The sequence below is a fragment of the Pipistrellus hanaki genome (genome assembly GCF_964339955.1).
Source record: "Pipistrellus hanaki genome assembly, chromosome: 6".
Classification (NCBI taxonomy): Eukaryota; Metazoa; Chordata; class Mammalia; order Chiroptera; family Vespertilionidae; genus Pipistrellus; species Pipistrellus hanaki.
The window spans coordinates 16357541-16371183 of record NC_140508.1 but is presented as its reverse complement, the minus strand read 5'-3'; the positions used below and the strand labels follow the sequence as shown (position 1 = coordinate 16371183).

The following is a 13643-nucleotide window of genomic DNA, read 5'->3' as shown; positions in this document are numbered from 1 at the left end:
GAGGGGAGACCGAGGAAAGATTAAATCACAAATGTTGCAGAGCTCAGCCACCATTCCTGGGCAAACACTATTTGATGATGATTTCACAACTCCCTGATTCTGTTTTCTCATCTGTAAAATGGAAAATGCCATTTTGTAATTACAAAGTTCTTATGAGGTATGATTGAAAAAAATGTGTGTCAAAACTGCCTGTAAATCAGCATCTCAAAAGTGTATTTTTGTGGACTATTCCTTGAGATGAGAGTTATGAGAGGATAAGTTTGTGTAGTCTGATAGAACTAAGATCCATAATGTAAGAAAATATTAAGTAGGTTTCCTTGCTGTAACTCCTCTGAACCTTTAATGGACTCACATGCAGAGTGAGTTTCCAAGGGAGACATACAGTATTTCCCCAAAATATTGGGCCATGGAACACTGCTCACAGAGTACCTGGAGGGATCTGTGTCTGAAAAACCCACCTTGGGGAACCCAGTGCATTGGGTACAGTGACACCCACCTTACCACACTTGGAGGATTGGGTGTGGTGACATGTGCAAAGTTCCTAGCAGAATTGGTGATCAGCGATCATTAGCTCTTTTCCCACACCAGACAATGAAAGCAGGGGTGTCATTTTGGAAAATCAGAGCTAAAGTGCCTAAAAGAAATCTTAAGAAACACTCTGGGGCCCTATGTTCTTTTCAGAAAAGCAACTGTGAATGGGGTCAAGTGCTGGGTCTACAACTTTCTAGCTGTGTGATTGGGCCGTAGTTACTTGGCCTCTCTGAGAAATGATGCAAGAATGAAATCAGATAATCTGGTGTTTGCTTCTTACTGTATAATGAATTATCCTAAAACCGAGTGACTTAACACTCATTTATTATTTCACAGTTTCTGTTGGTAGAACACCGGGCATAACTTAGCTGGATTCTCAGCTTTGAGATCTCTCATAAGACTGCATTTGAGATGTTGGTCAGAACTGGGTATTCAACTGAAAGCCCCACTGGAAAAGAACCTATTTCTAAGCTCACATTAGTGGTTTTTGGTGGGATTTAGTTACATGAGGACCTCAGTTCCTATCTGGCTATTGGCCAGAGGTTACTACTCATTTCCTTACCATGTGGGCCTCTCCAACATGGTAGTGTGCACCATCAAAGCATTAAGAGGGAGAGATTGCTAGCAAGAATAAGTTCCAATCTTTTGTAATCATGAAAGAACCATACCCTCATCACGCCCATATTCGATTTGTCAGAAGCATATTACTCAAGGGAAGAAAATTACACAAAGCTAGGAGGTAGGGCCACTGGTGTTGTCTACAGATTGAATGCCACATAAAGAGAAGCATTTTTATATTTTAAGTTCCTATATAATAGTCGGTTATTCTTACTATTTAAAAAATGCCTGATAACATTGATTGGTCAATAATATCAGTTGACTATCACCTTAGAGAATCAAAGCATTTAGAAAACATGGCAATAGGGGAAGAAAAACAAAACAGAACACAGAATACAAGATTCACCATTAGTCAACTATAGAACAAAGCACTTTGAAATTATCTTAAACCATAAACCACCCAGAAATCCGCAGCTTCATAGTTTTTACTCTCATTGAGCAATGTTCTTAGATTTATACCATTACCCATCTCTTTTTGAAAGGTAGAGATAATAATAAATCATTGTTTTAAGTATTTTACACATAGTAATTCATTGAATCTCAGGATAACCCTGTAAATAGGTTCTGTTATCCTCATTTACAAATGAGGAAACTGAGGTACAAAAAGGTCACAGGATGGGGCCAGTAGCTCATGAGTGGAAAATTGAGGATCCCAACCAACTTTATGACTTCACAGTCTATAATTTATTTCCTTCTAGGAGCATGGGTACATTGACTCTGGTCATTCAATGTGAGTTAATTACAGAGAAACCATCCTCCAGGTAAACACTAGAGATGTGAGGTGAGGGAAGAATAGGAGGTGGGACAACAGGCAGACTCACCCCATGTGGCTTTGTCTTAATCCTTACATCCATTCAGTATATCTGTGATGTCAGCGCACCAAGGTTAGCTAGGGTTCTGCTAAAAATTATGAAAAGTATGGTCTTAGTTACCCCTTACTGAGCTCAGATTAATTTATTAGCCTTTCTGAATCTCAAGGTTAGAAAAGAAGAAGAAGAAGAAGAAGAAGAAGAAGAAGAAGAAGAAGAAGAAGAAGAAGAAGGGATTCTGAAAACTCTCTAAGAGCCTTTCCTGCGACCAAGAATCCAGAAATAAACAGGCCTGGTAACCTTCAGAGGCTGGATTAGTAAGAAACCTTGCCCCAATCTGTAGAGATCACAATAGACCTTTTTACAAATTGAGGATTTATATAAGTGTAGCACAAAGCTTGTAGCACAAACTTGACAGCTTCTGTGCATGTTTCTGAGCTTTGGCAAGCCAGAGCACCACCACAGAACTTTAGGGAACATTATGAGGTCAAATATGTTATCATGGGTTATCTGGTAAACCCTGGTTGGTGTCCCCTGGCCTTCTCTGTCCTTGCAGATAGAGGCAGATTACTTTCCAGGAAAAAAGAAGAAAGAAAAAAACCAAAAACTTCAGCTTTCTCACAAATGGGTTCTGGTGGTCACCAGGTAAACCCATGAACTTACTAAAGATGTCACAGCACCAGAAGCTGGGTTTAGGAAGAGACAGAATTTGAGCACATCGTGTGACTGAGGAAACAGCTTAGAAGAGAGGGTATGAATGCAAGTCCTCCCATCCCCCACATCCCACCTCCTAAAAATGAAAAGCCAGGTAGAGGGAATACCAGTACTCCTGTCATTGTTCTCCTTAACTTTGGAGTGTGTTAATTAACCCCTGAGCCAAATTAGCTCAGCCAGGAACAAAGGCCAGTGGGTGCAGGAAGGAAAGAACAAAGCACTTCTAAAGGACTTAAAGTCATTCTCCAGGCCTGATGCTTGGAGAGCTACCCAGAGAGATGCCTGCCACCTGCAGAACTGGAATCTAGCTCCCACAAAGAACCTGCTACCCAATGGTGTGACTTTGAGCAAATCTTTCAACCTCTCTGGGACTCAGCTTGCTCAGCTGCAAAATGAGAATAATATTATATGGATGTGTTATATTATGTGCCATAACAGTTTTGCCCTAAACAAATAAAGGAAACTTAGGTCAGAATGCTTAAACAATGTGTTCAAGGTCAATCAGTCAGAGAAGGCATGTAAACATAGGCTATTTGGCTGTTGCTTAACATCAGTCATCACTGAAGATTCTGTTGACACCCCCCATGTCAGCTTCTCCAGGGAAGATCCTTCCTTTAGGCTCTAGACCTAACTATTACTGCCCACAGAGCTTCTCCATGTGATGGACCACAGCTACCACAAGATGAATGTGAACACATTTTCTTTCCCTCCAAATTTGTTCCATCCCATCTTCTCCTGTCTCATGTAAGTCAGATGCCTGGAAGTCATGCACACCTCCAGATCTCACTTCACCATTGACAGCCAACCAAGCCTCTGGTGCTGCCTCTTGAATGCTGCCCACTCTGCCCTCTACTCTTTATCCCCTTGCATGGCTTTGGTTGCTGCAGGCTTCATTTCCTGCTTGGATTTCACCAAGCTCCCTGCCTGCAATCAGACCTCCTGCAATTTATTGTCCTGTCTAGTGCCCAAGTGCTTTTTTTAAAAAAAAATTGTACTATTTGCTTAAGACTCTTCCCTGGCTAATCATTGTCTCAGAGATAACATCTACCTTCCTTAACCTACAACCCAGCCCATTTATCTTCTGCCCCTGCTGCCTCTCAAGGCTACTCCACCATTCCTTGCTTCATCCTCTGCTCCAGACGATTTAGATCACTTGAGTTATGAAGATAATTAGAAAAACAGTTAAGCCTATTGGTTTTTCACTAGGAGCTACACAATTGTCCTGCCATCCGTATAAGTATGTGGGGTATACAAATTCTTGCCTCACAAGTGAAGAAAATGAGGTTCAAAGAAATTAAGTCATTTGCCCAGAAATGTCAAAATCAGGTCTATCTACCTCCATAACCCATGCTCTTGGCCACTGTGCTCTAGAAAGCTGGCTGACTGCTCAGTGTGGACCACCTTCTATGTGCCCTGCCCCACCCTACACCAGGTTGGCTGATTCCTTTAGGTCTTAATTCAAGGGTCAGCCCTCTGGAAAACTATGGTTGACCTTTTACCCCCAGGCTGACTCAGATGGCTCATTAACCTTTCATTTATCATATTTCTATCAATCTGAAGATTCCATCATCTCAAAGATGCCTCCTTGGCTTACTATCTCTATAAAGGAAAACAAAAATTCCACCATGATAAATGTACACATCCTCAGTCATACTTCACACAGCACACAAACACACATGCACACACAAGCACATAAGATAGCTCTTATGTAAACAGCCAAATTTAGTTCCTAATAGCCTGCCTCTATTGGTCCAATTTCCAATTCTACAAGGCTAAGCTTCTTAAGGAATTATCTCATTTTGATGCCCCCAATGCCTGATACAAAGTAGAAACTCAATGATTAAAACTTCAGTGGAAAAATAATAAACAGCAAAACAAAACAAACAAATAAAACAGCTAGCATTTTTTAAGCACATACAAAACTCCAGGCATTGAATTAAACATTTAACATGGATTATCTTTTTTTAATTGCTCATGACAAAAACTATGAGATAGGCCCTAACTGATTTGTCTCAGTGGCTACAGCATCAGCCTGTGGACTCAAGGGTCCCAGGTTTGATTCTAGTCAAGGGCATGTATTTTGGTTGCAGGCACATACCCAGTGGGGGGTGTGCAGGAGGCAGCTGACTGATGTTTCTCTCTCATCGATGTTTCTAACTCTCTACCCCTCTCCCTTCCTCTCTGTAAAAAAATCAATAAAATATATTTTAAAAATAAATAAAAGGCTAAATAAAAAAACACAAAAAACTATGAGATAAGGGTTTTTCTTGCCTATATTTTGTGAGAATGAAAACAACAACAACAACAACTAATTCAGAGAGGTTAAGTAAGTCACTTAAAGTTCTACAGTCAGAGTGATAAAGGATTGAGATTTAAAAACAGTTTGGCTGAAACCGGTTTGGCTCGGTGGATAGAGCGTAAGCCTGTGGACTGAAGGGTCCCAGGTTCAATTTCAGTCAAGGGCATGTACCTTGGTTGTGGACACATCCCCAGTAGGGGGTGTGCAAGAGGCAGCTGATTGATGTTTCTCATTCATCAATATTTCTAACTCTCTATCCCTCTCTCTTCCTCTCACTAAAATATATTTTAACAAAATAAAAAATAAGAACAGTTTGGCTGATGTCAAAGTGTGATTTTTAACCCTGGGCTGCCTTTCCAAAGAACAGACTCTTCATTGCTCCTCAGAAATGATGTCCAGCCCTTCAGTGTCCTCACACCTTCCTGACCCCACTCATATAGGCCAAACCTAATAAGATTATTCTCATCCTTCTTTCTTTTTGTCAGTGTAAAAAAAAAAAATCACACAAAACTTAACTTCAATTCAAAATAGCTTGTCCAGCATGGAAAATAATGGGATTAGTACCTCCTTTGACCTGGATGCCACCTTGTCAACCTATTTAGCAGTCAAGACACACTAGCGATATTAGATGAGCATGCAGTCTACCTTGACTCTAAGTACTAATGCTGCCTGGCTTGTTAAAACTAAGCCAGGCAGCATTAGTATTATATTTCTTGTACTTCTTTTAGTTAAAGACTCTATCATTGGTAAGATGTCTCTTTGACTTAATAACTCCTTTGCAGTTAATTTAATAACAAATTAAAAATTAACCATGGAAAATATACACAGCTCCAATCTGTACTTTATGCCATATATCAAAATAAATTAAAAATAGACTATAAACCTAAATTTGAAATTAAACATAGCAGAAAATCTTTGTGATCTTGGATTAGATAAATATTTCTTACATATAATACCAAAAATACAACACATGAAGAAAAGTTGATAAATTGAACTTTACCAAAATGGAAATCTATTCTTAAAAAGTCACTGTTAACAAATGAGAAGACAAGCCAACCAACTGGGACAATATTTACAAAACACATATCAGATAAAGAACTTACCCAGAATACTTTAGAAAACTTTCTAATTCAATAAAAGGAAAAATCCAACAAAAAAAATTTGAACAGACACTTCATCACATAAGATATATGGACAAATAATCATATGAAAAGATGCCCATATTAAGATTTCTTTTAAGAAAATGCTGGCAATATCAAGACACAGAACTCTCATACATTGCTATGAAAGTGAAAATGGCCATGGCAACTTTAGAAAACAGTTGATCAGTCCCCTAAAATCTTAAACATACACTTGCAGGGATACACAGCCTGAATCTAATCATGAGGAAACAGGAAAAAGAAAAATATGGAACTGTATCATTCAAAAATATAATATCAAAAGTACAAAGAAAGGTTATATAACTGTTCCAGGTTAAAGGAGATAATGGAGACTAAAAACATATGTTAGGGGGCGAAATGCTAAATGTATATCATTGACTCAATAATATAATCTGAATACTGATGGTGGATTAGATAAAATATTGTCAATGTTAAATTTACTGAGGTTGATTGTTGTACTATGGATATGTAAAAATATCTTTACTCCTAGAAAATATACACTGAAATATTTAAGAGCAAATAGAAAAAAAAAATTTAGGAGTAAAGAGCTAGGATGTGTGCAACTTTCTCTCAGTTTAGGAAAAAAATATTATTTTTTGAAATTATTATCTGTATTATTTTCCTACTATTGAACTTATTATTATTGTCAAAATTCTTTCCAAATAAAACCTTTTAAAAATGTATCTTTTAAGCATGTCACTTTACACATACATTTAATGCTAGGAGCCTTGCTTAATTACAGAATGTGGGTGGGGGAAGAATGGAAATGTGGTTTTTCAAGCCCAGAAATAATCCTCTATAAGCCTATAAGCGGGATCCTTATAAAAGCATCAGTTCTAAATATCACCTTACAGTTCTTTCCCCCAGGCTTTTTATTGGGACAAACATCATGTACACTTCCTCCTTCAGGCAATGTCTTCTCTGGTGTGGGAAGGCCCCCTGCAGACACCTGCCTGCCAATCATTTCCAACACAATCTCCATTTTCCCCAAGATCCTCCAAAGAAGGAATGAATATTTACCGAAGTTATCTCAACATTTTCCCTTTTCCACTGTTTGATGTGATCAGGGTCTTCTTGGATAGAGTCAGTGATCCTGTTGGTCAAGACCTGGGCAGTCCCATGACTTTACTCTTCTCTTTCATGATCATTTTGCTGCTCAGTACTACTTACAGTGGGAGTAGGTGCATAGATTATAAGGAAGCAGAATTAATTCTGGTGTCTAGTTTTCATCACAGATTTATCATCCTGTTAGATGTGCTATTAATACAGGAATAGAAATACATTGGCTCAGACAAAGTTTGGAGAAAGGGATAAAATTCCTATAGCAATGACCAGATCTTAGAGAATTAACACATGAAAAGCTTAACTATCACACTCACAAAGATCAATATGGATTGCTTGGTGCTCCTCCAAGTGATGACTCGGAGATCCAGGTCCCTTGATTTAGTGTCATTATCATCTTCAATGTGTATTTTGCACTGCTGCCACTGCATGGGGAAAAAAAAGAGTGGGTAACACATGGAGCATTGTGTGTAGTTCTAGAAGTGGCTTACATCATTTTAGTCCACATCATACAGCCAACAATAAATCATAGACATCAACACTCCTCCTCTGGGAGCTGGGCCTACATTCCCTCCTCCTGAATCTAGATGGAGCTTTATAGCTATCTCCACCTGCAGAACAGAGTGGAAGTGCCAGTGCATGGCTTCTAAGACTCCACTGTAAATGACAGTATGGCTCATTCTCTCTGTGTCTCTAAATGCTTATCTTTGGACTTTAGCCACAATATAGTGATGAAGCCTAGGCCACATAGAGAGGCCACATGTGTATGTTCCAGCAGACAGCCCCAAATAGTTCCCCAGCCAAGAGCCAGGACCAACTGTTAGACATGTAAGTGAATAAGTCTTCAGCTTTCTACAGAAAGCTCTAGACATGATGGAGCAGAAATGAGCTATCCTCCCTGGACAGCATAGTTCAGCAGCTGAGCATCAACCTATGAACTAGGAAGTCAGGGTTTGATTCCCAGTCAAGGCACATGCCACATGCCTGGGTTGCAGGCTCGATCCCCAATGTGGGACATGTGGGAGGCAGCTGATTAATGATTCTCTCTCATCATTGATGTTTCTATCTCTCTCTCCCTCTCCCTTCCTCTCTGAAATAAATAAAAATATATTTTTTAAAAAAGAAATGAGCTATCCTGCTGTATCTAGTGAAATTTCTGACTTGCAAAAAATAATAAGAAATAATAAATTATTATTATTGTTTTAAGCCACTAAGTTTGGATAACTTATAACACAGTAATAATAGATAACTAATACAGTGAGCACCTTGCTAGTCTCTGCACAATTCTCCAGCCTCTCTACATTGAGTTACATACAGGCAGTCCTCGGGTTATGTTGGACTCAACTTACATCGTTTCATGGTTACATCTCCATCTCCCATTTACAGTATTTATTTTTAAAAAGTTTCATCATTTCGACATATGTACATGTGTGCTTTATGTTTATTATTTATTTATCTCAAGTAAAGATCAGAAATTATCTTTCTTTTAAATTCTTTTTATTGTTTCACTTCATTACTTCTGTGTATGTGCTCCCTGTGAGTGGCGTAGGTATTTATGTAGGTGGGTTCCAATTTAAGGCAAAAATTGCATTATGTCGCTCCGTAGGAATGGATCTCCAATGTAACCCAAGAACCTACTGTATTAGGATTCTCAGACTACGAGCTGGGAGAAAAACACCACAACCACTTTCACCACCACCACCATCTTCACTGGTCATTGCTGGTCTCGGTAAGAAATGCAGATGCCCCACTGAAAAGTGAAAGCTGTGAGAGTTTTGTAAAGGTGGTTATGGCAGGATTGCAGGAATTTGTTAGTAACATACTCTGGGACTGGTAACAATGAAGAGTCAGGAGACATTATCTTCCTAGTGCTGAAGGGGCAAGGTGAGGACTGGCTATGGGAATCTAACTATACAGGAGGGTTTAGCTGAAAGAGATTGTGACATTCCAAATGCAACCACGGCAAAGAGAGGCCCAGCAAAGAGACCTAGAGGCATAAATGCCCAAACTGTCTCTCCTCTCACTCTCTGGTCTCTCAATAATATATTTCCTATTGGCTGAAAAGACCAGGAACCAAAAGGCAAAGGAGCCTGGCTGACACAGTCACGAGGTCAGCCTCCCAGGGGAAAGAGCAGGATGAAAAAGGTGGAGAGTAGATTTGGAGAAGAAATGTGAATAATCTGCACATTCACCATCATCACCATCATTACACTATCATCATCTTTATCATCAACTTTATATAATATACCTCAAATGTGCATACAAAGTAATTCCTCATGCTTTCTCTTGAATCATCCTCAGATGGTAACTCTTGCATCTCATGATGGACTTGGTACATAACTGGTGCTTAGTTCAATCCCACAAATATAGTAGAATTTCTATGCTATTCAAGGATCTGGGGTAGAAATATTGGTACAGAGAATAAAATTCCAAGTATATCACAAAAATGCAAAGTTTTAGAAAGGCTTGATCAGAAAGGACTCATGGAGGTAGTGGTGCCCAAGTTCGCCTTTGGGTGATGAATAGATCTCACAACAGGTGTACTTGAAAGCAGGGAGAGAGCTTCCACATCCTGGAAACCACATGAAGGAGAAGTTTAAAGGTGAGGGAAATAGAGACCATGTCATGGAAACAGGAAATATTTTCATTTTGCTGCAGCATAGAGCTTAAAAAAAGACATAAGCTCTGAAAAAGCTCACATGAAAAAGAAGAGTGCTCATATATATTGTCATGTCTTGAAAGCTGAGATATATTTGTTCTCAGCACTGATGGTTTTTTGAGCAGAGGAAGAAAATATTCTAACTGGGTAGGATAAAGGGAGTGCTCACATACATGAAGTGAAAAGATTATTGATGGGAACACTGCACTAGTTTAGTAATGAGATACCTGCTAACGGGATGGGAGCAGAAAGAGAAGAGAAGGTGTTGCAACAGACTGACAGTATGAGAACCAAGAGAGTAAAAATGACCTTTATTTATTTTTTATTTTATTATTTAAGTATTACAAATAGTAGTACATATGTCTCCTCCCCCCCCCCATTGATCTCTCCTCCCCCAACCCGCAGCATCTCCTACCCCCCTCCCAGCACTTGCCCTCACCTCTCCCTCACGGTGTCTTGCATCCATTGGTTATGCTTATATGCATGCATAAAGTCATTTGGACCCTTTCCCTAACCCTTCCCTGCCTTCCTGCTGTAGTTTGACAGACTGTCTGATGCTTCTTTGCCTCTGTATCTATTTTTGTTCAAATGTTTATAATGTTCTTTATATTCCACAAATGAGTGAGATCATGTGGTATTTATCTTTCACTGACTGGCTTATTTAACTTATTGGTACATCCCAGGGGTCTTCAAACTTTTTAAAGTGGGGGCCAGATCACAGTCCCTCAGAGAGCTGGAGGGCCTGACTATATGAACTACTAATTCCTACTGTAACACCTCAGCTGCGCTCACTGCCCAAAAAACCTGGCGGGCAGGATCAGACTCCTCTGCGGGCCGCATGTGGCCCGCGGGCCGTAGTTTGAAGACCCCTGACTACACAATGGAATACTACACTGCTGTACAAAAAAGAAAAAGGAATTCTTGCCATTTGCCACAGCATGGATGGAACTGGAGAACATTGTGCTAAGTGAAATAAGCCAGAAAATGACCTTTCCTTTAGCCAGTCACTGCTGGGCAGAGTGATGCCATTTGTTCAACATCACAAGTATTTACTGAGTGACTGACTACTCTGTGCCAGGCACTGCTCTTGACATTGTGGACACAGCAGAGGGCAAGACAGATAAAGCAGTCTAACACCCCACCCGATTCAGTAAGAGAAGTTAATGCCATTGACATGAGCAGTAAATTCATGGCTAAGAGATGGCATACAGGTTCTCTGCCTGGAATAGTCTTCCTCTAAGCTCCTTTCCCTACAAAGCTCCTACTCGTCCTTCACAACCACCTCTAACTCTCCAACAAGTTAGACACGTTTGTCCCACATTCTTTAATTGTGCTTTGCTCATTCCTCTGGCACCTCCCTTCTGAGACAACTAGAATTTTAAGGGTTTAAGACAAGCTTTTATAATTAAAATAGATTGTGAAAGTCTCTTGCAAGTTTTGTTAAAACTGTTAGGTAAAACGATTAGCAAAACTGCATTAGTAGATCAAAATCTTTAAAATGGCAGAAATTTATTATGACTGAAATCCATTCTTTTTCCTGAAAAATTGGAAGCAAGATGGACTCTGTGCACTGCCCACCGCCTCATCTTTACTCCCATGGAATCATGGGGTGGTGGTGTCGTGCAGCAAAAAGGCCCTGCATTCAGTCCCTGGGCTTTCTGGGCCATACTTGTGCTTCACTCCTCACTGGATGGACTAAAGAACAGCTGGGTCCAGTGCAGTCTTTTAGGTCAATGTGACCTACACTGGAAAGGAGGCCATTCCACTTAAATCACAAGGTCTCTGACAGGGATATCAACTCTGCAGAGCCTTGGTTTTCTGACCTGTTAAGGAGAAAGAGGGTCCCTGTCAGGATTAAATGGTGTAAAAATTAGAAGAATCTTGCTCCTCCCTCCTTACTACCCTGTTCCTGGCAGGTATTCAATAAAGCATTTGTGGTGTGTGTGTGTGTGTGTGTGTGTGTGTGTGTGTGTGTGTGTATGTTGTTTGCTTGTTTTATCAAATAAGATTCATAACTTAGGGCTCCCATTGTACTTGTGTGTACAAGTCTTCATCCCATGGCTGCCTGTCCCCTGAGACATCTCTGATGGTAGTTCATAAAGACAGTTTCTGAGGGAGACCCAAGACTGAGAACCCCAGGAAGTCCTCAGGACAACTTTAAGAGGCTCCCGCATTCTTTCTTCAGCTCCATGCTTGCCCCTATAGTCTATCCTTCCCACAGAAGCATCTGGGTTCACAGTTAGCATTATTCCCAGTTGAACACCTATCACTGATTCCCCCCAGAGCTGATCCTAACCTTTCACCCTGAAATCACATCCCTGCTGGCAGCTTTGATTCTCTCTCTCTGAGATATTTCCTCAAGCTTGACACTCAGTTTGTGGGGTATTTAAAAGAAGGGTCTGCCAGGTAAGCTACAGCAAGCCATGGTTGGCTCCCTCTTCTATAAAATGAGAATGAGGATTTCTCAGAGGTTTTTGCAAAGTTTAAATTTAAAATATATATATATGTAAAGAATTCAGTATGATGCCTGGAACATAACATGTGTTCAATAAATATCAGCTACTGTGACTGTTGTGATGATACTGAATTGCTTGGGATTTCAACATTGGTGGTGCCTCTTCAAGCACCTAGATCATGGAGAGTGCCATCTATTTCTCATACAGGGTAAGTCTTACTCTTTAAAAGGCAAGAGCAGTCTTTCTAGAGCCTCCAGATTGAGCTAAATGCCTCCATTTGGCTTTCTCATGCATCCATTCATCCCTCTACTCTAACACATTTCTTATCATAATTAAAACTATGGGTTTATATATTTCTACCTTCCTTCCAGTCTATAAACTTTAGAAGGTGAGGAAATGTGATATCTCCATCTTTGCCATCTCCATCATACAACAAATTGGCTTGTTTTGAGGAACATGAATAGACAGACAAAGAGACAAACAGATAGCTAGATAAGAAAATTGAGAAATCTATTAAAATTTCTAATTTATTTTCTGTCTATGCTCATCCTATGCCTTGTTAATAATATAAAAATTGTATTCCAAAAAAATCATGCTATAGCCTCAGTCACAATATTTTAATTAAGAAAAATTAAGTTAAAATATATAATGGAATTGGCATATGTATTACATATGCCATGTAGATTTTATAACAATAGTAGTTATTTTTTATTGAATACATATTGTATGCCAAACAAGTTGCTAAGGGCACCATCTTTTTAACTAAGTTGATCATCAAAACAGCCTTGCAAGGAAGATGTTCACATCCTGATTCTATACTTTAAAGGTTTAAGGAAATGCTCAAGGGTAACACAGCCTGGTACAGAACTTGGAACTTGTCTTTTTTTCCCCCTTTCCTGTATATTTTGGGTTGAATTGTGTCCCCTTTGAAACAGAAATATTGAAGTTCTAAGCACTAGTGCCTCAGAATGTGACCTTATTTGGAAACAATTTTTACAAAGATAATCAAGTAAAAATGAAATCATTAAGGAAGGCTTTGAACTAGTATGATTGGTGTCCTTAGGGAACGGGGAAATTTGGTCAGAGAGACAGACATGCACAGAGGGAACATAATGTAAAGGGATAGAAACACAATGAGATAAAGGCATGAAGACTGGAGTGATGCATTTATGAGCCAAAGTCTCCCAGCAAACTACCAGAAGTTTGGAGAGAAGCATGGAAAAGAGTCTCTCTCATAGCCTTCCGAGGAACCAACCACACCATCATCTTGATTTAAACTTCTAGCCTCCAGAACTGTGAAATGATAAATTGATGCTATTTTAAGCCATTCAGTTT

At 39.5% G+C, this 13643-nt stretch overlaps 1 long non-coding RNA gene across 1 annotated transcript in view; it reads right to left on the bottom strand.

Annotated features, from left to right (window-relative positions):
- LOC311624338 overlaps positions 1-13643 on the bottom strand; it is a 57428-nt gene that overhangs the window by 16759 nt on the left and 27026 nt on the right. Inside the window, exon 2 of the long non-coding RNA XR_014795293.1 lies at positions 7511-7618. This is a non-coding gene — a long non-coding RNA (uncharacterized lncRNA). The remainder of the gene's footprint in view (positions 1-7510; positions 7619-13643) is intronic.